The 24,602-nt window shown below is 47.3% G+C and overlaps 1 long non-coding RNA gene across 1 annotated transcript in view; it reads right to left on the reverse strand.

The window, feature by feature from the left end:
- Positions 1 to 23,130: 23,130 nt before the first annotated feature.
- LOC116450117 overlaps positions 23,131 to 24,602 on the reverse strand; it is a 37,281-nt gene continuing 35,809 nt past the window's right edge. Inside the window, exon 3 of the long non-coding RNA XR_004242679.1 lies at positions 23,131 to 23,891. This is a non-coding gene — a long non-coding RNA (uncharacterized LOC116450117). The remainder of the gene's footprint in view (positions 23,892 to 24,602) is intronic.

The raw sequence follows: 24,602 nt of genomic DNA on the forward strand, positions 1-24,602 counted from the left end.
AACACATCCATGAGGGTTTTTCCACCTCAGATGAGTGACGGGCATAGACGGTGCCAGACCACTTCGACCCAGGTTTAAAATAACCCTAAACAATTTCTATAATCTGTTTTCAAGGGCAGCTTGTTGGTAATACGAGATTTTTTTCCACAAACTCCAGAATACGTAATTCCTCAACTGTTTTATCATTTGGCTGCTGAGTATTTCTTTCTCAAGAGATATACTTCAGAGCCTCGCACAGAGAGATCCCGATGCTTCCCTGGTTGAGCTCTTTGTAAGTCTGTCCCTCTCCCACGTATAAGCATGGGAGAAGCACACAGAATAAAGGCTGCTTCCCAGCACTGTGACAGCCCACACTTGGGGCTGAAAACCAAAAATAATTCCCTGTATTTGCCCCACTCTGTTAGCTTTTCCCTTTTTCGGATGGTGCCTTAATTAAGGATTTTGCCTCTCTCATCTCCATTGCTATTAAATTTTAACCCAGACACACAGCCTTTGCTTTTTCCACCCCTTCTATGATTCCCGTTACGGCAGCCCCTGGCCCCCCACGTCCCTCCAGCCTCTCGCTCCCCACATTGGATCTTTTCCTCCTTAAATCTCGGGCTCTTCCCGCTGGCCTTGTGCACTACCAGGGAATCATTTGCTTTCATAATTTACATTTTTTTCTCTGCATCTCTCAGGGTTTGGCAGAGGATGCTGCCGGACGCAGCCTCGCTGCGGGTGCTGTTCATGGATGGCGAGTGCCCTCTGCAGGAAAACACCCCCAGCCAGGACAAACCCTCGGAAATAGGGGAAAACGGGAGCAAAGAACTCCTGCTTGATTATGATTTTTACTCATTTCATTCTTACACACACCATCAGCACTGCTGGTCCCTGAGCTGAACTTTCCCAAGCTGCTCCATCCCTCCCAGCCCCACAGCCACATCCCAGCCCATTCCATATGGAACCAGATCCAATAAGGGTTTTCCTTTCTCAGGTAATGTTTTCTGCCAGGCTCTGAAATCTCAGCCACATTATTTCAGAGCACAGACACACAGGATTCCTGCTTTTGCTGCAGCAAAGCTGCACAGGATGGAATTTTTATTAGTTTTTCCCAAAAAATAAACTCTTTAGGAAATTCCAAATCAAATCCTGCTCAGACCCCTGTCCAGAACAACAGCCTTTGCTGTGTGTGCCCTGCTCACTCTCCTTTTTAAACACCAAATTCTGATTAGGTTATATATATATATTGATAAAATCAATGCAAAACATTGTCTGGGAGAAAACTCAAGCGGCAGATTTAAATCAAATGAAAAATAAAATAATTTTTAAAAAACAACAAAGAGAACACTTTTAAGGTAGGTCTCTAGCCAGGGCCTCCTGAAAGCCTTTTAATCAAAGGCCAGGTCCCACACAGGGACCCTGCTGCCATGGCCATCCCCAGCCATGACTCCATCACCAGCCACAACTCCGAGCTGTGTGTCTTGTGGCAGAGGGTGGGATTAGGAAAAAAACCCTTCTCTAAAGGAAAAGCATTTTGAAAGACGTCACGAAATGCGAATTTACTCGTCCTTTCCAAGAGCTAATAATGCCTGTGCAGCACAATAGGCATCGCTCACCATGCTACGGGCAGACTCCAAGGCTCCTTTCTCTGTCTCCCCCTTTTTTGAGGATATCACTTATGCAAACCTCACCCGGCCTCTGCCTCGAGATTGTGTATCAGAGCAGCAGGGGGGCTGATGAAGTGCTCATTTTTTTACATCAGTCTTATAAATTGCTCTCCCCATTAATTGTTTCCATGGAAACAATGCATTTGGCCTGGATGGGGATCCTGAAAAATTTTTAATGGGATTCTTAAAAATGTGCAGGAAGCAGGTGGGGGGTAGAGGAGGTGCTCTCAAACACCCTCCAAAGAGATCCAGCCTAAGTTCTACCAACGTGTGCTGTTAATTGTTTGTGGCCCAAAGCTGCCAAGCCTGGAGTCAGTCGAGGATCTGAAAACATTATTCAAATGACCGGGAAAAAAAAGAACCAAAAGGGCAAGTACAGATTACGTGACAGCAGAGATGAGAATTTCCAAACACCTCCTGGCAAAACACAGCCATGAGACCATGACCAAATAACAATTCTTTAATGTCACAGCCTTAACTAATAATTTAAGCATGAGCAGCCCTTGATAACCCATCAGATCCTCCAGCGAACACGGTGCTCTGTGCGGAACCGCCGCGCTGACAGGGACAGCGGTAGCGACACGGCCGTGCACACCCACCTTCCCCTTCTCCACTCTTCCTGCGCCTGAGAGGATTTTTCTTTTAATTTTTTTTCCCCCAGCAGGGAAAGTATTTGTATTACAGGGTATGAAACTAGTCCAACATGCAAGCTTATTTAATTTGGAAAATGTGTGGCTAAATGCCACTTGTTATGGGATTAGTTAACAGCTGCAAGTCTGCTACTGTGGAAAGAATTTTTTTTAAGGCAAAAAAAAGGAAAGAAAAGGATTTAACTGTGAGCTGCTATGTGCTGTCTCCCAGCGTTCTCTGTGGATTTTTGAGTTCCATCGGGTGTCTCAGCTCTCAATGGGGTTGTCTTCACTGTCAGCTGAAGCCATCTACACTTACATTAGCTCCTCCCAAGTAGCTCCAAGTGTTAGGAGCGAGCCTGGAACCCAGCCCTGGAGCTGCCCAGCATGTTCAGAGGAGCCAGCCCAGCCCCACAGCGTGATCAGCAGCAGCTCCGGCCTCACTCCGGCACGGCCGGCTCAGCCCAGCCACCCTCTGCCTCCAGTCACAGACACCCACAAGCGTCAGGTTACTGGCAGCTCTCAAGTTATACCTCCAGCTAATCCCGCAGTGCAGACAGGCTCTAAATTACTTGTTAAGAATCCTGTCCTCGTCCTGAGTGTCCTCTGGTGTCCTCCATCACTAAGTGCTGCTATTGAAGGAGCAGATCATCTTTAACACATCAGTCACACAAGCCAAACCCACCAATCACTTTATTTTCCATGACCTCCCTACATGACCAGAACAGATATTTCCATACAGATGCCAAGAAGCAAGTTCCTAAATCATAACTTGCTCCTCCCAATCCCAAAGTGCTTCTCATTAGTATCCCGTTGCTGTCCTCTTTCCTACCCAGGAACACCGTATCTTAGAATCATGGAATGGTTTGGGTTGGAAAGGACATTAAATATCATCCCGTTCCACCACCTGCCATGGCCAGGGACACCTTCCACTATCCCAGGTTGCAGCAAGCCATCCAACCTGGCCTTGGACACTTCCAGGGAGGGGGCAGCCACAGCTTCCTAGAGCTGAGGCCCTTTGTCAGCCTCAATTGTTGGGTAGGAACCACAAATCTGGTGCTTGGTTCCAGGCTCAAGGAAGGACACAGTGCCACTCCAGGAGCTGAGAGGAGCAGCTGCCTCCCAGGGAAGAAGCCGCTGCAAATCCTCGCCTTGGAGAGGCGTGAGGAGGAGGAGGATGGCTGGGAGGAGAGGAAACGCACTGCTGAGCACAGCGAAGGCTGCTCAGATAGTGTCGCTTCCCATTCCAGGCTCTGCATCTCACTGCTGCTCAACCTACACCGCAACAGTCCAAAAGGTTTTCATGGCAAAAGCCATAACAAAGGAAATAAATCCGTTTGTCGCCCCCTATGACAGATGTGACCCAAATTATCTTTGCAGAAAATGTACCCTAGTGGATCTACTGCTCTGGGGGGCAGGAGGACTTTGTGCTTCTGGGCACAAAATGCTTGAGGCATCCCAGTGAGCTACAGCAGGGAGGGGGACAAAGAGGTTGGCATCAAACCCCTGAAAAATTGCCTGTGCCTGCAGCTGTCTCAGATCAGTCATCTCTGAGCAGAAGCCAATGTGTGCTTCTCTCAAGGTTTCAGGGGGCTTTTTCCAGCCCTCGGACCTCTGGAAGTCCATCTCTCTTTGCAGCCTGTCCTTGGAGCAGAGGAGAGACTGTACAAGGCCTGAGCTCACCAAACCCCATGTTATTAGCTCCAGCCAGTCTCTGCAGAAGTGGTGCTATCTATCCTAGCTGAAATTTTGTTTCAATCCTGTATTTATTCCCATAATTTAGAAACAACACAAAGATAGTCACGTCACATGGCAGGAAAATTCCCCTTTGGCTGTTCCTTTTGGATGCCATAACCCGACTACTTTCATGTTGCATGCACACTAATGATCACACTGTGCTGACATACACCCCGCAATTACGTGGACACAGATGGATGCTACGTGGCGTTTTCCTGCTGGAAGTGATACCCTGAAAGGGGGAGGATGGAGGTAATTGGACCAAGTTTCTTAAAATCACATTTCTGCTATACCAGTGCCAATTCCTTGGCCACAGCCTGAGCCAGTGTGCATACGCTCGGCACAACCAAGACCTGACTGTGCAGGAAAAGCTTTTTCCTTGCCGAAGATCACCAAACCGGAGGTCACAGCAGGCTCCCCTGTGGCTGCACACCCCTGGAAAAGGAGCGAATGCAGGACAATGGGGTGTGGTGGCTGCCCCTGCAGCATGTGCAGGCAGAGGCTGCGCCTGCAGCTTTGTGCTCAATGGCCCCAATGGACTTGTAATACTGATGACCACGTTGTGCTGAGACAAAGTACCAGCAGAGGGGCTGGTAAACACCTTTGACAGATCTTTTAAAAGTGCTGGAGATAAACGCTACACATACACTTTTTAAGTGTATCAATATCGCGCTCACAGTGATGAGCAGCAAACCAGCCCAGGGCTCCTGGTACTTTTCAGGGCTGCATAAGCTGGATTTGCCATTTCAGTTAACAAATATAACCCCCCCCCCAATAAAATTTAAAATAAGTGGGTCATTATAACTCTTTTCAGCAAGCAAGATTCCCAAAGTTATGTGTGAGTGCTCAAGCAAGCCCTCCCAGCCCTGTGCTCCTGGGTACGTCTTCACACAGCACAGACAGGGAGAGTCCCTGTCCTGGAAAGAGCATCAGCACATGGAAACTACAGGCACATCCCCAGCTCCACTGGGACCTGCACGCTGCAGATGCTACAAGTGGAAAGCTGTGCAGAAGAAAGCTGTCATTTCCTTCATTGCCTTTATCTTAAAAGGGCCCAGACTGGGTAAATTCTGTTTCTCACAATGCTACAGCAAAATTTTAGTTTTCTGTGACTCCTTTTTAAAAATGACAGAACAAAAATCCTTGTTTCCAAAGCTGGAGGTTTGCAGCCTCTGTTCCTGGGGAGGAGGGGAGGGGAGTGGCTAGTGAAGGTTTTTTCCATTTGTCCACATTTAAAGCTGGGTCCAGTTTAAGAGAAACAAGCGAGAACCGGGTTTTACCATTTCAGAAATGAAAGGTATTTACCCTCAAGACAGTAAAGGATCTTTTAAACCTTGCTGATGCAGGGGAGGAAATGGGAAGTTTACACTGCACACCCAGCCCCACTCCTGCTCAGGTGTGGAGTTCACTGAAATCAATACAATTTCTCACCAGCACAGTCACACATCAACAGTTCCATATTTGCATCTTTTATCAATGCAAAAGTTGCTTTCAAGAAGAAAACATTCTTCACAGCAAATTCAAAGTTTGTCCAGTTTAAAAATGATTTAATAGACTCATGGAATGGTTTGGGTGGGAAGGGATCTGAAAGACCATCTCATTCCAACCCCCTGCCATGGCGGGGGACACCTTCCACTACCTGAGGCTGCTCCAAGCCCTGTCCAACCTGGCCTGGAACACTTCCAAGGATGGGGCAGCCACAGCTTCTCTGGGCATCCTGTGCCAGGGCCTCCCCACCTCACAGGGAACAATTCCTTCCCAATATCCCATCCATCCCTGCCCTCTGGCAGTGGGAAGCCATTCCCTGGGTCCTGTCCCTCCATGCCTTGTCCAAAGTCCCTCTCCAGCTCTCCTAGAGCCCCTTTAGGCACTGGACGGGGCTCTGAGGTCTCCCCAAAGCCTTCTCTTCTCCAAGCTGAACAATCACAATTCTCTCACCCTTTCCTCAGAGGGAAGGTGTTCCATCCCTTGAAATCATCTTGGTGACCCTCTTTTCTCCCACCTCATGATGTCACATAAAGCAAATCCCAACTGCTCACCAGAAAAAAATGAGAGCTATTTTCTAGAGCCCTGATAAGGTTTAAAAATATATAGTCAAACATCATATAGGCTAAGTGGAGGCCTGATAAAGTCCATCTCTTACACCAACCTTCAAGGTAAAATTAATAATTAATTAGTAAAGCCAGGACATGGAATGATTGCTATCAATATTTTAATACTTTTACTGCTAATTTCATTCTCCCTCCATATTCTGCTGCTGGAGGAGCAGAAGAGCTGCGTGTGCGCTTTCAGTGCGGCCCCTGCCTCAGGGCCAGCGCTGGAGGAGCAGTATCACCCACAAGCGTGCCCCAAACACCCCTGCTGCCGGAACCCAAACCCAGCATCCACGCCTTGTTACGTGTGTCCGGCACTGGCACGTTCCAGCCTTCCATGGCATCAGCTCCAAGCCAGGGCCACCCCCATGGAGACAGCAAGCAAAACTAGGAGGGGTTTAATGAAGATAAGCAAAATGCAACTGAAATCTTCCCCAAGCATTAGAAATATCTATTCCCGCTCCTGAAATGCAGCAAGGAAAACTTTCCAAGAGGAAAACTGCTGGGAAACTTGTGAGGAGGTGATTCCAGGTAGGTGCCAGGACCCAGGAGCAGGAAGCAGGTGGGTGGGCAAAGGAAGGGAGATGAGTGTTGCCCTCACTACTGGAAGGCAAAGTGTGTCCTGCCTGCTTTATTTACTCTTTATTAGTCTAATGAGGCTGTTTCCTGGGAGTTTAATTACCATAATAGAGACAATTCCTTTCTTAACCCTCTTTACAGCTTAGAAGAGAAAAAGCTTCTGACAGGGGAATATGGAACACATGGGCTACACTGTGTTTGCATCAGCCCGAGCAGAGCCCCGACGCCTCAGGCACGTGGCCACAAACCTCCCCCTGTGGGGGAGTCCCTGCCGTGGGGGGGTCCCAGCCGGGCTCCACTGCCCACCCTCGCCCAGCACCCCATGAATGGCTGAGCTGGAAGGCAGTGCTACAGAGCTCTGCTGCAAAAAAATTAAGAGCACATGATTAATGCTACATAAAATGTGTGGGTTCCCAGCCCTTTGAAATCGTACCTCTTCATCATTTCCATTTACAGTTTACTAATGAAATTAGATATGGTAAAGGAGTCCTTTCTTTCTTTTTTCCCTTAAATTGAGTGTACATTTTTTTAGAGTTAAATCAACATATTTTCCATTCCATATTCAGCAAGAAATCAGACAATTAAATGTGAGGGGGTTTTTTTCTGGTGCTGCTAAGAGCTATTTCTATGGTGTTGCCATAATACATACAGCAATTTACTGTATTAGACTTACATGTCTGTTACTCTGCACAACAGATACAACAGATCAGATTAGAACAAGGTAAAGAGGCAGTGAGGATGAAAAGCACCAGATCTAAGACCAGAAAACACACAAGCTCTGAAAAGCCACAGCAGAGCTGTGCTCACCCAACCGGAAGGCTCTCCCAGCCCACTTCATCCACAGCTACACAATCCAGACAACACCCTGCAAAAGCAATTGCTAAACCCCTACTACACTTGTGCCAGAATCCAAAATCCAAAACAAAAAATCCTTGCCTAATTTTCTTCTAATCCAGCCTCACAGAAGGGATAAGGCACGAAGTCCTGATTCCTGGGCACCGCGGTGTTGATGACAGGAAGCCATTAAAACATCACTGTGAGGTCACAATCAAATTAAATGAGGCCGGAGACAAGGGTCATGCTGGTGTGACGCATGCACGGTGTCCAGGTAAGTTATACATGCACTGTGTCCAGGTGTGTTACACACATGCACCATGCCCAGGTGAGTTGAACACATGCCATTACCCAGGTGAGTAACATGCCGTGCCCGTGTGTGTTACACACATGCCGTGCCCACTGCAGCCCCAGCTCAGTCCCTCCCAGGACAGCTCTCTGGCATTGCTGGCCTCTGGGACCACTCACTGAGCACTGTCCAGTGACCATCAGGAGGGAATTCTCAGATTCTACTCTTTAAAAACACGGGGGGAACAGGTGTTTACACAGCTGTCACCTTAACACTGGAACTGTAAATGGTGAAATGAAATAACTAAAGGCATTTCCCCCAAAATTCTGATCACAGAGTTGCCCCAAGAGCAACAGGATTTGGGAGCCTCACATTCCAACGCTGCATGTTTAGATGAACGCTGTCTTTTCTGCAGTGCAGTTTGAAGGTTTGAGCTTGGCAGTAAGAAACTGCACTCTCACTAAAATTCATCCATGGATATCCCCTTTGAACGCTTCTTGGATGGGTATTTTCACTAACATTGTGTTTATTAGCAGAACAGAGGGAGGACTGTAAAGCAGGATCACGGGAGAGTTTGATTTCCAGGCAGTGATGAATGGCGGGGGAGGCCAGGTCACCCGGCTGCAACATCAAAGGGGCGACTGAACCAGCAGCACACTTGAAGTTAGTTAAAATGCCATCACCATTTTCTGAGTTTTGCTTTTTTCTTACATTTAAAGAAATTATATTCCCTAGTGCAGGCCTCAGCCATTATTTCCAGGTCTCTGATGATACCCAGGACTCTATAAAGGCACTACCTGCTGGCGTGCCAAGGAGGATTTGCCACATGGTTTAACTGTGATACGACGCTCTCCTGTCCTCACCATGTCATTTAAAGAGCTTCAACAATGCGCTTTATGCACCTTCCCATGGGCCTGCCCCATCCTAAGGCACCAGAATTAAACTGCCAAAGAATCTGTGTGGGTCTGGTTCCTTTCAGGCTAAAAGTGGACAGATTCTTTCAGAGTTCTGCCCTCCTTTTCTGTCAACATGGAGTGAGGAACCAGGTGTTCCTGGGGTAGCACATGGCAGGAGAGGCAAGTCCTAAAGCCTTGGAGCTGAAGCAGACACAGGCTAAAGAAATAAAGTTGTGTACTATATGCACACTTACTGTTAGCAAAGGTAAAAGCAATCTCAAACCAACTACTAAGCACAAGATATCCCAGACTGCTTTGGATTGGAAAGGACCTTAAAGCTCATCCAGTTCCACCCCCTGCCCTGGTCAGGGACACCTTCCACTGTCCCAGGCTGCTCTAAGCCCCAACCAACCTGGCCTTGCACACTTCCAGGGATTCAGGGGCAGCCACAGCTTCTCTGGGCAATTATGCCAGGACCTCCCCATGCTCACAGGGAAGAATTGCTTCCCAATATCCCAATTAACCCTGTCCTCTAAATATGTACATTCAATATACCTAAATAATTAATATGTGCATTGAATGAACCAAATCCTCAGTTAAGCCTTACTAAGGGCGGGTGGAACACAGAGAAGACCTGTGGTAGATCACACACACCTGCTGGGGCCTCTCCTGCGGCCGGCCCCTTCGCTGGCTCCTCCATCAGCCATCGCTCAGCAGGGCTTTGGCTTTCTCCTTCCCTGGAGAAACGGCCGCGTCCTTAACGTGTCCATCCCTTCCATCATTACGTTTAAACAGTAAACGTCAGTGATATTTGTAATTATTTGTAATTAATTGGTCTCGTCTGAGCCACGTTCCCACTGCGCCGAGCCCGCTCCAGCACCGACCAGTTCTGGCGGCTCGGAGCCGGCGCGTGCCCCCTCACACATCCCGGCGCGAGCCGTCCTCGTTCCCGCTCACACATCCCGGCGCGTGCCCTCCTCGTGCCCGCTCACATCCACACACACCTGCGCGTGCCGCCCCCGCGCGTGCTCTGCCCGTGCCCCGCGCGTGCCCCCCGCCCCGCTGCGCGTGCCCGCGCTGTGCGCTGGCGCGGGGGCACCAGGGGGCAACCTCGGCCCGGGAACCGGCGCGGCCGGGCCGGGCCAAAGCCGGGTGAAACAACACGGAATGAATAAACACACAATAAATACACACCCCCCGCGGCGGCAGGCCGGGAGCGCCCCGGGGGTAGCGGTGCTCACAGGCACGGCTGAGCCCGGGCGGAGCGAGCGGAGCGCCAGTGGCCGGGGGCTGCAGGGACTCGTGTGACACACGTGTGACGCCTCAGGGAACGAGGGCAGCGGGATCCCGAGCACGGGAGGAAGCGGAGGCATGCTTGACTTTCTCACTAATAAATTTTACCTACTTTTCACACATTGTCAATATTAGGAAGGAAGAAAAACCCAAGTTTTTTAAAACCCCAATCTCCCCTAAAAAGGCTTTGGGAATCACAGAATCCCAGAATGGTTTGGGTTGGAAGGGACCTGAAAGCCCATCTCATCCTACCCCTGCCATGGGCAGGGACACCTCCCACTGTGCCCAGGTTGCTCCAAGCCCCAATGTCCAGCCTGGCCTTGGACACTTCCAGGCATCCAGGGGCAGCCACAGCTGCTCTGGGCACCCTGTGCCGGGGCCTCCCCACCCTCACAGACAAGAATTCCTTCCCAAAATCCCATCTAACCCTGCCCTCTGGCAGTTGGAAGCCATTCCCCCTTGTCCTGGCACTCCAGTCCCTTATCTGAAGTCCCTCTCCAGCTCTTCTGGAGCACTGGAAAGGGCTCTGAAGACCCTCTCCCCCTTAGACACTGGAAGGGCCTCTGAGGTCTCCCTGGAACCTTCTCCTCTCCAAGTCAGTGCAGCACCCACCCAGAAACAGGCTGGGTTCCCCCCGAGTGCCCCACTTCACAGCAGGTTTCAGAGCACGGCAGGTACATCACAGGGATGCTGAGTCCCTGTGGATCACCAGCTTTCACGGATCACAAGGGAACAAAAAGTCTAGAAGACGTGCCCAGGCTGTGGTGTAATGCTGGACATTCCTGCGCGTCAGGCTTTCCTAAATTATCTCCTGGGTAAACAACCTAAAACCAGTCTCTGCGCTCTGACGTACACAGGCTTGTTTCCCTGGGCATTTTGCCTGGGTGAAGAACCCGGGCCTTTGTCCCAGATTTTTATCTGAAGAATTGCATATATTTATCCAGGCTGGTCCAGCCTGACCTGGACTGCAAAGGCCCAGCCCTGCCCCTGCAGCCAGACCTTCCCCTCTTCTCCTCCCTCTCTGCAGTGACAACAAATCCATTGCCACCGTGTTCACCCGGCATTATCTTATCAAACAGAGAGGGGGGATAGTATTGATCCTTTTCTCCGATTTTAAAAAGAGGGTGAGAAGAAAAAAAAGAAAAAACCCAAGAAGGGGAAAGCAGACAAAGAGAGGCGAAATCAAACCCCTGAGCAACAAAGGAGGAAAACCAGGTGGAAAACGGGAATTGTTTTCTGAAGGCCAGCTAAGTGGAGAATTGAAACGAGGGAGGCTCCGCGAGAGGACTGGGGGATGAAAGGGAGTGAGGGTAAGAAACACAAGGGCTATATAAGTCTGAAAATGGCTCGAAAGAACAAGGGAGATAGGAGACAAGAATGGAAACCTCTGATGTTGGCAGGAAATGTTGTGATTCTAAAGATGAAACAACTTGTGGGGAAAGAAATTGGAAAAAAAATACCCCTGTGTATTTCCTAGGGTGAACTCGAGCAGCAAATGAACTGTGGCAGAGGCAGCTGCCGGACAGCGCTGGGCAGGAATGAGGCAGCACAGCGTCCTCTGAAGGAGAATTCAGTGTTAGGAAATCACATCCCTTCACAAGGCCATGAGTTTTCCAAGCCTGCTCCAGCTGCAGCTGCAGATGTGGCTTAAAAACACGAGCAGGAGGCCCGTCCCCTGTGGCAGGACTGTATATTCTATGGCCATAAGATTATGGCCATGAGGGGAATAAGGAGAGACAGGGCTGGAGAGATCCTTAAAACTGCCAAACTCATCTGAGGCGGGTAATAAGGGACATACATGGAGTCCAGGAGGAGAAACCCGACAGCTTTCTTACTTATCTAGGAAATGAATACAGAATAGTTTATCGTGTGTATTTTCACTGTCCCCTGCATGTTGGGGGCTCTAATTCCTTTGGATGAGTGCCAGTGTGTTAGGAAAAAAATTCTGGGGAGAGGGAAGGAGTAGATTTACTAGAAAAAAAAAGCTGCATTCCTTCCAACCTTTCTGCAGCTTCTTAAAAACATACAAAAAGCCTCCTTCAAGCTGCTCAGTGCCATACCAATTTCCTGTGTAGACCTGGATATTAGTATATGTTTTTCTGTGTCTCCGAAGTTTCCCAAGTTACCTAATGCACGCTCAGCATGGAGCATTTTTAAATGAGTTAGTCTTTATTGAATTATGATTTCCAGCAGTCACTAATAACAAAATTCAAATTGCTCCAGCAGACAAGGATTTGAAGAATGCTGAGAAGAAACTGAGTTTTTAAGAGACTCTAGAAGAGCCACCCACTGCTTGTGTATAGTAACCGTGAGCCTCTCGACGGAATACTTCAAATAGTTAATTAGATTTGCTAAAAAAATAATAAAAAATCAGTCATTAGGCGTTCCCACTCTGGAGACACTGAATAAAGGCTGTTACTGGCACACCTATAGCTCTGGCAAAAGTGAAGCTAAAAATAGAGGGGATTTTAAATAAAGTTTCGGGTTTTCATCACACTGTCCCTGCAGTGGGCACGACGCAATTAGCAACACATCTAAAGAAGAAAGAGGAACTTTTATTCCATTAGGACTTCTTTTTTACCTCGGGAATTTCTTCAGGCTGCTAAAGAGGCATTTTTCAAGCAAGGAATAATAGGGAGGCTCAGAGCCCATCCACAGCACGCGGGGCTGGGAACTGCAGCTCACCTGCAAACTGAATTTGCTCTATTTTGTTAACCATTTATTTTGTCTTTACTGGCTGTTCAAAGGGAAGTGTGATAATCCCACTGTTCCTCACTCCCTCAGCGGGGAGTTTAATCTAATAAAGCTATTACAGCCGAATGGATTAAAGCAACGTGAAGCATTAGTAATTTGAGGAGCAGTTAAAGAATGTTAACGCTGAGGCTCCGCGCGGATTCTTCTCCAAACACGATCCCAGAGATGAAAGCAGAGCTGCTACTCAATATGTCATTTTTCAGGCACAAAATTTAATTCTTTCAGCCTCCTCATCCAGATGTTTATAGCAAGGAGCAAGAGGCTGCCCATTACTGAACAACTGCTGAAACCAGAGGCTGACCAGAATGGGCAGGCTTTCACTCACCCCAGTTTTGATTAATCCTTCTGTTACAATAATATCTTTTTCAGAAAGAGAGATACATGACCAAAGTCATCTGATATGATGTATTAGGATGAGCTGCAGTATTAAATCTGAGGGACTTAGTAACGTTCCGTGTCTGACCCCTTTGGTGCAGCAGATGTGCAGCATCACTGCCAGGAGGGCTGAGAGTCATGGCATGGCCGGGCAGGGATGGAATGGAGGGATGGAGGGATGGAGGGATGGAGGGATGGAGGGATGGATGGACTGAGGGATGGAGGGATGGAGGGATGGATGGATGGATGGATGGATGGATGGTATGGCCAGGCAGGCACAGGATGGATGGATGGATGGATGGATCTGGAAATGGAGATTAATACATTCAAAGTTCCTCTTCTGATATTCTTTACTGCATTTCCCATTAAAAAAAAACCAAAAAACAAAAAACAAACAGCTCCATGCTGACATTTGCATTGATACATAGCAGCAAGATAATTTCTAGGAAATTCAGGGGGAAACTTGGAAACTGGACTTGAAGCATGAAAGTAGCTGGCAGCTTAACTATGAAAAAATCTATTGTCTCTACATGATGCAAGTTCCTCCACTTAATTCACTCACTAGTTAATTTGTTTCTTTGTTTAATATGATAGAAACCCCAGGGATCGAATCATTCATAATAAAATTATATTAGTACTTTATTTTTGTCATTTCTGATTGCTCTGAGCAAGCATTATTGAATAGTTTGATCATGGGATACAGAAAGTTACCATTTAATTAATATGAAAGGTGCCTAAATTTTGAATAATATTGAAGAAAAAAGCCTTAGGACGTGGCAGGAGACTTGGTGTGTTATTAACTCTCTTGCTTTCTGTGCTGTGTTGGCTGTCAGCTTTGGGTGCACTTCAAGTTAGGGATTTAATCTCTAAAGCCTAGAGTTGCTCAGAATGCTGTGGTCAGCACACAACAGTTGTACTGACACAATGGAGAAGAAGATGATGGGTGTGGGTGTGGGTGTGGGTGGGTGCCAGGGGCTGGCTGCTGCCCCTCGGGGTGATAACCACCTACCAACTGGATGAGCTCAGGAACCATCAACTTGTTACTAACACTTTGACAATAACCACCAATGCTGGGGCCACATGTTCACACAGAAAGAGTCACACAAAAAATGGGGATAAATATTTTCTTAAGTGGAATCAGCAAAGTCCACCTGCCTGACACTACCATAAGGCAAAAAGAAATTTCAGGAATTAAAGGGGCTCTGGGTGCTCCCCCAGCAAAAAACAGACAAACAAACAAACAAACAACTTGTTTGGAAGCAGGAACAAGTAAAACCTGCTCTAGAGAACATTTAGCCAGCAGGTTCCACAGCATCCCAAAATCTGTGCTCACCTTTTAGCACTCCAATAGTGGGAAGCTTTGTGGGACACCCTGGCCAAGTCACCCTTGGCACAAAAATAAGTTTATGCTCTTTAATATGGTTGGTAGAAAAGGTAGCAGTTAATTAGCATAGGAGAGGATAGTGAGGAAAGAGAGGAATCAGCAACACGACTGGCAATGAAAAGCGATGTTAATAAGCAGAAGGAAATGTATATTAGAGGCAAAAACTAATGTATTGATAGACTCAAAGATATCCCTGATCAACAGGGTCAAAAAACCCCATGTTTCCGTAACACATCCTGTTGGAGTAGCCCAAAGGAAGTCACTGCAGACAACAACACAGCCAGGTTAAATCAACAAGATTTCCTAATTAAGAAGTTTAGAAGGATATTAAACCTTGTACCCCAGGGCTTCTGTCAGTCTTTTACTATTGGAGCAAAGCAAGAGACACATTTTGGGGCGGGACTGTACAGCACCAGTGTCCTCTGAGGTTCTTGGGTTCTCCCCTGTAAGATGCAACAACCATTACAGCCAGGGATGAGGATGAACCAGCAGAACAAAACAGACTCTGCTTTCCCTCAGCACAAAGTCACATTAGTTTGAAATCCCAGAGTCTCTGATTCAATTTGGGAGCTGCAGTGGCGTCCGCAGCAACACGGCTCATCCATCTTACACTGTTTATGCTGCTGAGCCTCTTTGTGGCTTGCGAACCACCCAGCTCAGCTCTGCAGCCTTCATCTCGCTGTGCACGCTGCCCAGGATTATACCACACAGGAATTTTTAAGGAACCTATGTCTTTCTACCCATATGTCTTTAAAAATGAGGCTTTCTACACATACATCCAGATACTGTGATTTTACGTTCCCACAGAAAACTCAATTTTCTCCCCACAGGAACAGGCCACTGAAGGTATTTATAAAGGCATTAGAGCTCATTCTGCTGCCTTCTGTAAAGATATATTCCCGTTTAGTATAATAATGCAAATTATTTGGGCTTTGTTGATATGGCCACAGAGTGGGAGCAGGGATGGGGAGCAGCCTGAAAAGTTTGCACAAGTTTCTCTCTGTCATCACTATTTCCAATACGCAAAGGCTTTTTCGTTGCTGGGAATAATTGAATAAATGTGCAGGTTATATCTAATCAACTCAATTCTCATTTTCAGGTCTTAAGCAGCTCTCCACTACATTGGCCAACAAACACAGAGCACTGCCATTCTCCAACTTTCCTACCAGAAACAGAAATGCTGTTTGTTATCAATCAGTTCCCTAAAGAGAGGGTTACAACTTCAATAGTTTTCATTTCCAAATCCAGCTGAAGCATTTTAGAAAGTTCCCGGTGCTCATTACCCATCGCTGCCCAACAGCCATGGATGTCTGCCCTTCCCAGACCCTCTTTAACCCTGACCTGCAAGCAGAAGGTACTGGAATGGCACCGTGAGAAAACCCAGGCCAAGCCAATTCATTTAATATTTCTCTTGGGACAGTTTATCCAGTATTCCCAGTTGATTAAACAGGAACACCAGCAAGGGGAGTTCCCGTTTGGCTGCAGGAGGCTGAGCTCCTCTGCTGACCCCAGCATTCCCACAGCCTCCCTGCAGCACCCTCGCACTGTCCGTGTCAGGCCCTCCACAGAGAGCCTCGGGAGAGCCCACACCAGTGCTGGATAACTTACCAAGGCACATCTTCTGCCAGCTCCTAGCACTTGATAGCTTGGTAACTTCCTGAAGCATGAGATTTGGATGCCTTGGGATGATTATTTAATGTATTTGAGAGCATTTAAGTTATTCCTCCCAACACCTCGACTTTCTTGCTTTGCTGAAATGTTTGGCACTTCAGGACACATTGTCCCTCGGCAAAGAGGGAAGGTGAGAAAACAGCCGGGGCCGATTCCCTTCCACCCTCCTCCCAGCCCTGCTATTCCTCCGAGACCTCCAGCATCATCCAGCAGAGCGTGGAGTCAGACATGTGCTAATTCTGCACTTACTGCTGGCTCATTTAATCGCTCCATTTCCAGCCCTGTAACCAGAAGAAAGTGTTTCTCTCCGCTAGAATAACCTTCCTGCTCGGCCCGGGTCCAGCGCCAGCTCCGGCGACACTTGCGGGGTGTCCCGGCAGAAATGCAGCCACCGGGCGGGGCCGGCGGGGACCACGAGCGAGCCTGGGCAGGGATGTCCTGCCGCACTGCCAGGGGTGCCCGCGGGCTCCCGGAGCAGCAGGCGGCCAGCGGGGACCACGAGCGAGCCTGGGCAGGGATGTCCTGCCGCACTGCCAGCGGTGCCCGCGGGCTCCCGGAGCAGCAGGCGGCCAGCGGGGACCACGAGCGAGCCTGGGCAGGGATGTCCTGCCGCACTGCCAGCGGTGCCCGCGGGCTCCCGGAGCAGCAGGCGGCCAGCGGGGACCACGAGCGAGCCTGGGCAGGGATGTCCTGCCGCACTGCCAGGGGTGCCCGCGGGCTCCCGGAGCAGCAGGCGGCCAGCGGGGACCACGAGCGAGCCTGGGCAGGGATGTCCTGCCGCACTGCCAGCGGTGCCCGCGGGCTCCCGGAGCAGCAGGCGGCCAGCGGGGAGCGCGGTCGGGAGAGGCCGCTCAGGGCACTGGGTGTCCCCGGGCAGACACGGCGCAGTTCCCTCACGTTCAGCATCCCAGCTCTAATTGCTCTGGCTCTCTTTGGGCCTGGAGCGGCAGAACAGCTCCACCTTCCAGCTCCAGCTGTAGCAGGAACTTTGTCTTTGGGCTGTGCTCTGTAGGGTGATCATGTAATACAGGACCATGGGAAGAGCCCACTTCACTGCAGAACAGGCACCGAGAATAAACCTGCCAAGTGTTTCACCCTTTGCACTTTCTCCTGCTCCAGCGTTACCTACAGTGCTCCGAGGGGAGCAAATGCCTTGATCTTATCTAAACATTTCTTTTGCCACTTTCATGGCAAGTCCCCATTGCAGCTTGAACAAGTGCAAAACCAAAACTAACCAAGGAACACCTGCTGGAAAAATAAACAAGAAACTGATTCTGTTTGTAAAACTTTTCTCCTTTTCTCCTTTTGCAAGATATTCACATCGGAGGATATAACTATCCTCCTTGCAGGTCCAGTGTAAATAGTGCTTTTCGTTAAAATTAAAATAATCAATGTTTTTAATGCCTGTCAAGGCCTTGCAAATACAAAATGCTGGAGGCTACAAAGGACAAAAAATAAGTCTAGAGCTGAAAACATATATTATAACTGGTCCCTTAAAGCCTGGTGTGGGATCCTTTTATCATTCCTTCATTCCAAGGTTAGTAGGTTATTAACCTGTATCCTGAGGGAGAAAAGATGCACATCAATTATATCAATTGAATAGACAAATGAAAATCAAATTAAAAATTTAACACATGCCACCATAATTACAATACAGAGCTACTACGAGGAATTTTCAGCTGAGGAATGAAACGGAGAAGTGCTTCCCAACTGCAATTTACAGGAGCAGGAAAAGTAGCCAGAGATGGGAAACCTACTGAAACTAAAGCCCATACAGGAGAAAAATAATTTTCTAAATCTGCCACCCACTGAGAACTTTTGATTGCAATTTTAGACTAGGATGCAAAAATATTTAGCTCATTTAAGCAATTAACTGTGTTTATATTGTGTAATTATATGTATTAACATTGGCATATTGAAACAATCAAATAAACAATCGCAACACTTCAGCCTTTCCTGGTATTTACACATCCCAACAAGCTGCAGCCCCATGAAGCTTCCAGCTAGCAAAGTCCTTCTGGGAACACAGGATGCACAAGGGGTCCCTGGCCACAGCCAGGCTGTCACCTTCCATGGTTGCCAGGAGGCAGCAGGTGTGGGAAAGGCAAAGGCAGGCACAGTCAGCTCATTCCAGGATCTCCACGGGATGGCAGAGGACAGGGAGGAGGCTGGAAAAGTAAAGCACCTGTAGGAGGAGAGGCAGGCATTGGAGGTACCTGCAGTGAGGCAGAACCTGCATGTTTAGAACACGTCAAAGGCAGCCTTTACCCAACATTCCCAGGGCCTAAGGATAACAACTGGATACAGGTTCAACAGCTGCTTTAAAATGCTAAAAGAGCCATTTTGAGGTTGTAGAAACGTTCTGCCTGAGTTGCAGCAGTAGAGCTCTCCAGGCCTCCCATGGGGGAGCCAGACCCTTCCCCTTTGGGGAACAGGCTTGGCCGAGTCCCTGTGCCGCCGCTGCTCCCAGCCCTCGCCTCCTCCTTCCCTGTGCCAGCAAGCCAGAAACACCTTCCTACCAACAGCTCCCAAACATCTCAGCACCAGAGCGGGGGGAGAAGCTGGAGGCTCCGCTTCGCTCTGCACATCTGCCTGTAACTTCAGCGCTCCGTCACTTGTGTCTGAGGCCAATTCCTCAGAAACAAACAGGGAACAAAGGCGGTGCTGCACCGGAGTGGTGCCATTTTAATGCTATTTCTGTCTGTATAAAATCTTCTGTAATTTGTTTACGACTACCAGATTCAACAATAGTGTGCAAATGCAAACCCACTTATGTTAATGTCCTCTCTCGCTCTCTTTCTCAGATCAGATTCTGAATAAAAATTAGGTAAGTACTCTGTTTGAAAATATATAAGATGAGAACTAGTTGGGGAGGGAGCAAGAGAACCTCCAAATGCACAGTCCTATCAACCACATTATTTTTTTTTACTTAATAACTTAAGTGTACTGTTAGTGAAATTACAACCTGCTTGTGACACAATAAATTTACAACAAAACTCATTCCATAAATTATTCAATTCGCTGACTCCAACGATGCTGGGAAATATCACCATGAGCAGATGATTAGCATGTGAAAGGAAAGCCATCTCCAGCCTGAAACAATCACTGTCACACCTCCATTTGAAGATGCCTGGTGGAGTTTTGTAAAATTACCATTAGGAATACACATTTAAGGCTTTGTAGTTTCTATAAAAGCATTAAGTATTTGATTTACATTAGATTCATTTGTTCTTTCTTCAGCTGTCTCTTTTTCCTACAAACCATAACTGTTTGGATAAATGCTGGCTCAATCAAGTGTGCATTAAAACAAAAGAATTTAAGTTCCATAAAAGTGATGAATCAGAACTAGAAGCCAACCTTCCCCCTCCCTCCTCTTCCCAGGCCACAGGATTGTTCCAGAAGGAGAAATGGGCTGGTTTGGGAGCCTGGAAGACAAAATAGTCTTGTCCCACATGGACACATGTTCCTGGAGGATAACCCAGGCCCTGGACCATTGGTGTGGAGCTGTTGGATCAAATGCCAAGTCCTCCTCAGTGGTGGGAAGGAGACGAGGTTGGGGATGAAGAAACATTTCTACGCAGCTAAACAGTGGAGCTCTCAGTGGACAAAACTTGGCATCTCCTAGCCTAACCTGAGCCACAGCTTTTTGGGGAGCCACCAAATGAAAATTTTAGCCAAAATTCAGCAGTGGGGTCAGCACATTCCCAACTAGAGAGAATGGGACTACTCAGTGTAACCCATGCCCGTGTCAGCAGCAGCTACCACAAGCATGAGCAAAATCACTGGAAATCACTGGAAATGTTCTTCCGCAGCCATCCCTTAAAAATGTTCTGATAGAGCAAGGAAAAGATTAAACCCTCCCTCTGTGCTCTGCTTTTAGCCTAATTTTGAACAATTCTCTTTATTTCATTCTGTGGCTCTGCAGACACGCGTGACCTTGCTGATGAACAACCCGCACCCAGCCGCTGCCACGCTCCAGCCAGGCTGATGGAGAAACTTTCAGCACAATTTTCTCAGGTGACCTAGATGAGTTATCTGAATGCCTCCATACAACAGACCCTTCTGATCCAGGCCTGTGAAATTTAAACATCTTAACCATTAGAAATATTGAAAAGTCTTCCAGCATCTTCTGCCTGCTGGATTTCCCAGGTGGAGAAATTCAAGGGGTATAGGTAAAGAATTTATTTCCCTGGAAAGGAGAAGGAAGGATTCTTCTTGCTCTGGGAATGAAAATGTCACACTCTTATAAAGTAGTTTAAAAAATAAGAAGTCCAACAGCAGCAACCAAGTGATTCAAGAGTCAGTGGCTCTTTCACAGACAAGAGTGTTTTGAAATAAGAGCTACTGGTTTTAAGCTGCATAATGACACCACTGTGCCAACTTCCTCACCAGCCCTGCCACTTGTATTACACAAATCAAAGATTGTTCTAGGAGTGGCGACTGCAAGAAAAGGAATTTTTGCTCCTTTACCCAGAAACTTTATTGGCTCTATGTGAGACTGCACTGCCCCATCCAGTGACAAACTGCTGGATCCTGAGTTCATTGCCAGCACTCAGACGCATTCCCTAACTCCTTCCTGAAGCCTCTCCCATCTGAAAGCATGAACTTACATTATTCATAAGGATAATCACAAATATGCAGGGAGCTGTAGACATGTAATGGAGAGGCTGGCTTGTATCCCATCCAAATTCCACGCGCTTCATGGAGCTTACGACTTTCCCATAAACTTTTGCAGCATGGGACATGCCTCCATTCTCAGCCACTCCAGCAGTCTCAAAGCAGGGACAGCTTTGGGAAAAGTTCTCATGCTCCCCCATGGAGCTTTATTACTTTTGAAGGAAGGAAATCAAGTGGAAATCTTGTGCCACCTTCCTGTGGGTTCTCCAGGGGATGCGTTTGTTTACACACGCTGACTGCGCAGACAGAAGGCAAAAACAGTGTTCATGCTCTGAAACGGAATTCTGGAAATTCTGTGAAAATAAATATTTTCAAGATCATAAAACCAGCAAAATCGAGTTACTGTTGTTTCCACTGCCTCAATGAAAAAGCCAGGGAAGGCCAGTGCCCTGCTTAGCATCGGCAGCTGGCAGCCAACAAGAGGGCAGGTCTTCAGGCAGCTTCTTTAGGGGTGGTGACATGGAGACATTTCTGTCTCATCTGCCTGCAAGAAGCACCTGAGGCAGCCACAGTCCTGTGGCAATGGCTGTGTGAGGCAGAAGGGAGGAATCAAAGTCCAGTCGGCCTAGAAGAAGAAAAGAATTAGATATGTCTAACTCTGGGAGTTGGAATGATGCTTGCAGGAGAGATTATGAAACAAGGACAGGTAGGAAAGGTGTGGGACCCTCATAGCATGTGTTACTGGAAATATCCCAACTCCTTTTAGACAAGATTATTAAATATCAGTAATAAAGTAATAGATTAAGAAAATGGAGGTACTTCTAAATCCCTCAAATCTAAGACCAAAAGAAGATTCTTTCCCTTAAGCTTCAAGCCCATCCTGAGCAGATCCATGTCATCAGATGCAGTCCAGTAAGGAATCAAGAGACGAGGTATTCACAGCCACATTAACAGTAATAACTGTAACTTCAGCAGAAGACAGAATTATGGAGACATTAATAAGTGATGAGATCACAAAACATCTGGAGAAACATGAGCTGATACAAAAAGTTGCCAGCAGAGTCTTATAAAGGGCAAATCTTGTTTGACAAATCTGCTGGAATTTTTTAAAGAGGTAACACAGACTCCAGACAGGAAGAAAACATAGGACATAATCTGTTTGGATTTTAAAAGGTTATTTGACACATCACAGCCCGCAGGCCGGTGTATTAAAGTATATCAATCAAAAAATGCACCAACCTGGAATGGACAAATGAAATGCAGGAAGTTCACAGCCTGGTGGTGTCATCAGCACAAACCAGAGGGAGCAAAGTGGAGCCAGTTTTGTTCTGGGCATGTAAGATGGAGAAGAAAATATCATAATACAAACATCTCTCCAGATGGATCACATCGACCCGTGACATGGAGGACATCAATTAACACACTGTAATGGCCATTAATTTTAACTGGAAAATTAGGATTTTTACTATTAGAAGCCTTAGCATAATGATGCTTTTGGAAGACACACAACAGAAGAAACTGGGAGAACCTCTAGGAATACAGAAGGTTTCATGATGGGCAGAAGGCTGACAAGACTGATAGAGCCACACCCAACAGGGAAAACTGGCTGAGTGCTCCATGAACGATGCAGTGGAGAAAGAACAGCCACCACTCCTGCATGGATGGACAAGCCAAAGGCTGACCCAAGAAACAGCCCCGATGTAGGTCCTTCTGAAGCAGATCCCTGGCAGGAAAGGAGATCTCCTCCAGCCCCTCTGGAAGCTGCAAGTCAGCAGTGAGTTAAGCACTGAACAGCCAGCAGCAAGGAGAGGAACCTCTTCAGCAACAGGTTCCACATTTATCTCTGGCAGTGGGAAGCCATTCCCCCTTGTCCTGGCAGTCCAGGCCCTTGTCCAGTGTCCCTCTCCAGCTCTTTTGGAGGCACCTTAGGATGTGACCAAACTGGTCCGGAAGTATCATAAGACACAGGGCAAAGTAGGAAGAAAACATGACAGTAAGAAAGTGCACCCTGGAACAGGAGGCAGGAGCTTATTGTCAAGTATTAAATGTTTTCTAACTGCAATACAGAGACTTAAAATAATTTCTATATAGGCTTTCTGGGTAAAAAGCACAGTCAGGGAAAAGTTACACTAATTTAAACAAAATTAATAAAGAAATGTTCTGCTTCTTCTTATCATCTTTCTACCTCTCATCATTTATCATGCAAATTAAATTGCAGTAATAGAAAATGTAAAGAAAACAAACTCTGCAGTATATTGAAACCTCTATCCAGCAAGAGATAAGGTTGAGTATTAGAAGGAAAGGTGCAGAAAATTAGCTGTCCAGACAATAACTGAGAGGGAAACTGGTTTATTTAGCCTGGAGGGATTTTTTGTTGCAAACTGACTAAATTAAAATCCTGACTATTATACCCAGTATCACACCAGAAAACGCCTTTTCCTTGCACTTTTAGATAAATTTTCATTGATCTCATTTTATGCATGATTACATTTTTAATGAGATGTACAGTATTTCGAAGCTAATTTTAAATGCCTTCTCCCTCTCCTTCCTCTGCTCCCCTCCCTCCTCCCACCACATACACACTTATGCTTGTTGGATTAACATTTCTGATAAATTGCTTGGCCAGAAAGGAACATTACCAAGAGGAAATAAATTACTTCCATCTTTCGCAGCTCCAGCGTAGTAAAGTAACCTTTAAAATGGCCACTGTCTAATTCTGCCACCTTGCAATTCCTTCCAAAAGCAATCATTTTATTTCATGGAATGATTGTATTTGTTGTTGGTCACGCTGAACAACATATGGAGCAAGGGAAGAAGTCACTTTCCTCCACTGGCAGTTCTGACCAGAAGAACCAGCCATGCCTTGAAACTCAAAACTCTCCTGAAATAAAGAGTTTTATCGTCAGGATCTTTGACTCTTGTGAATAAAGTACAAAGCAGGTGAAGGTGGGTGAACTGGCCTAATGCCAGAGCATGGGGGTCTCGCCTTGAAAGTATTGGGCAATAATTGATTTTCAGCATGGAAAACTTGGCTTGTTCCCAGAAGTTTTCAATTTTATTTTCTTCCTTTGACTATTTTTGGTAAAGTCACACCCTGTAAAACAAAGGGGGAAATTGCAGGGACAAAGTATGAAATAAAATTCTGCCTCCAGCCCATCATTAAGGACCCAGCAGTTTATTTCCCTCTTTGATTTCAGGCTGCTTTTTGTGAAGAGGGGCTGGTTTGTCCAGCCAGTTTCTCTCCAGTCCATGCTCAGGAAGGGGAAATAAATGAATGAGTAAGTATGGAGGCTCGGGTCTCTCCTAACTGAATTTCAACTCTGTAATTTCCAGCTGTTTTGCAAACTTCCCAAGGTTGTTCTGAATTGCTGCCTTGCCCTCCGGAGGGATAACAGCCGCTCTGCTCCTTCCGTCTGCCAGCCGCATTCACTGCTGCATCGCTCCCACATCCGGGAGATGCCGGGATGCTCCTGGGAACTGGGGTCACTGGACACGATCTGCATTTACCAGTGTGCCCTTTTGTGTTTCTCCTTGTGCCTGACCCACACCAAGGGCCAGCAGCACGTCTGGCACTGCACCTGCAGTGGGAGCTGCTCCGGTGGTGAGCAGGGCCAGGTGGGGAGAAGGGGACTCGGGGACTGTGAGATGGGACAGCCCAGTAAAGCAGCAGTGGAGAACAGGAGAAAACTGGCGAGGATTGCAGGGGAAGGGAAGAGGGCTGAGACGGAGCCTGGGCTCTGAAAACCACGGAAATGAAGGAGTAACAGAGGAGTATCAGCTCAAGCTGAAGCATCAGGAGAGGGCA

Source organism: Corvus moneduloides, chromosome 12 (genome assembly GCF_009650955.1).
Source record: "Corvus moneduloides isolate bCorMon1 chromosome 12, bCorMon1.pri, whole genome shotgun sequence".
Taxonomy (NCBI): domain Eukaryota; kingdom Metazoa; phylum Chordata; class Aves; order Passeriformes; family Corvidae; genus Corvus; species Corvus moneduloides.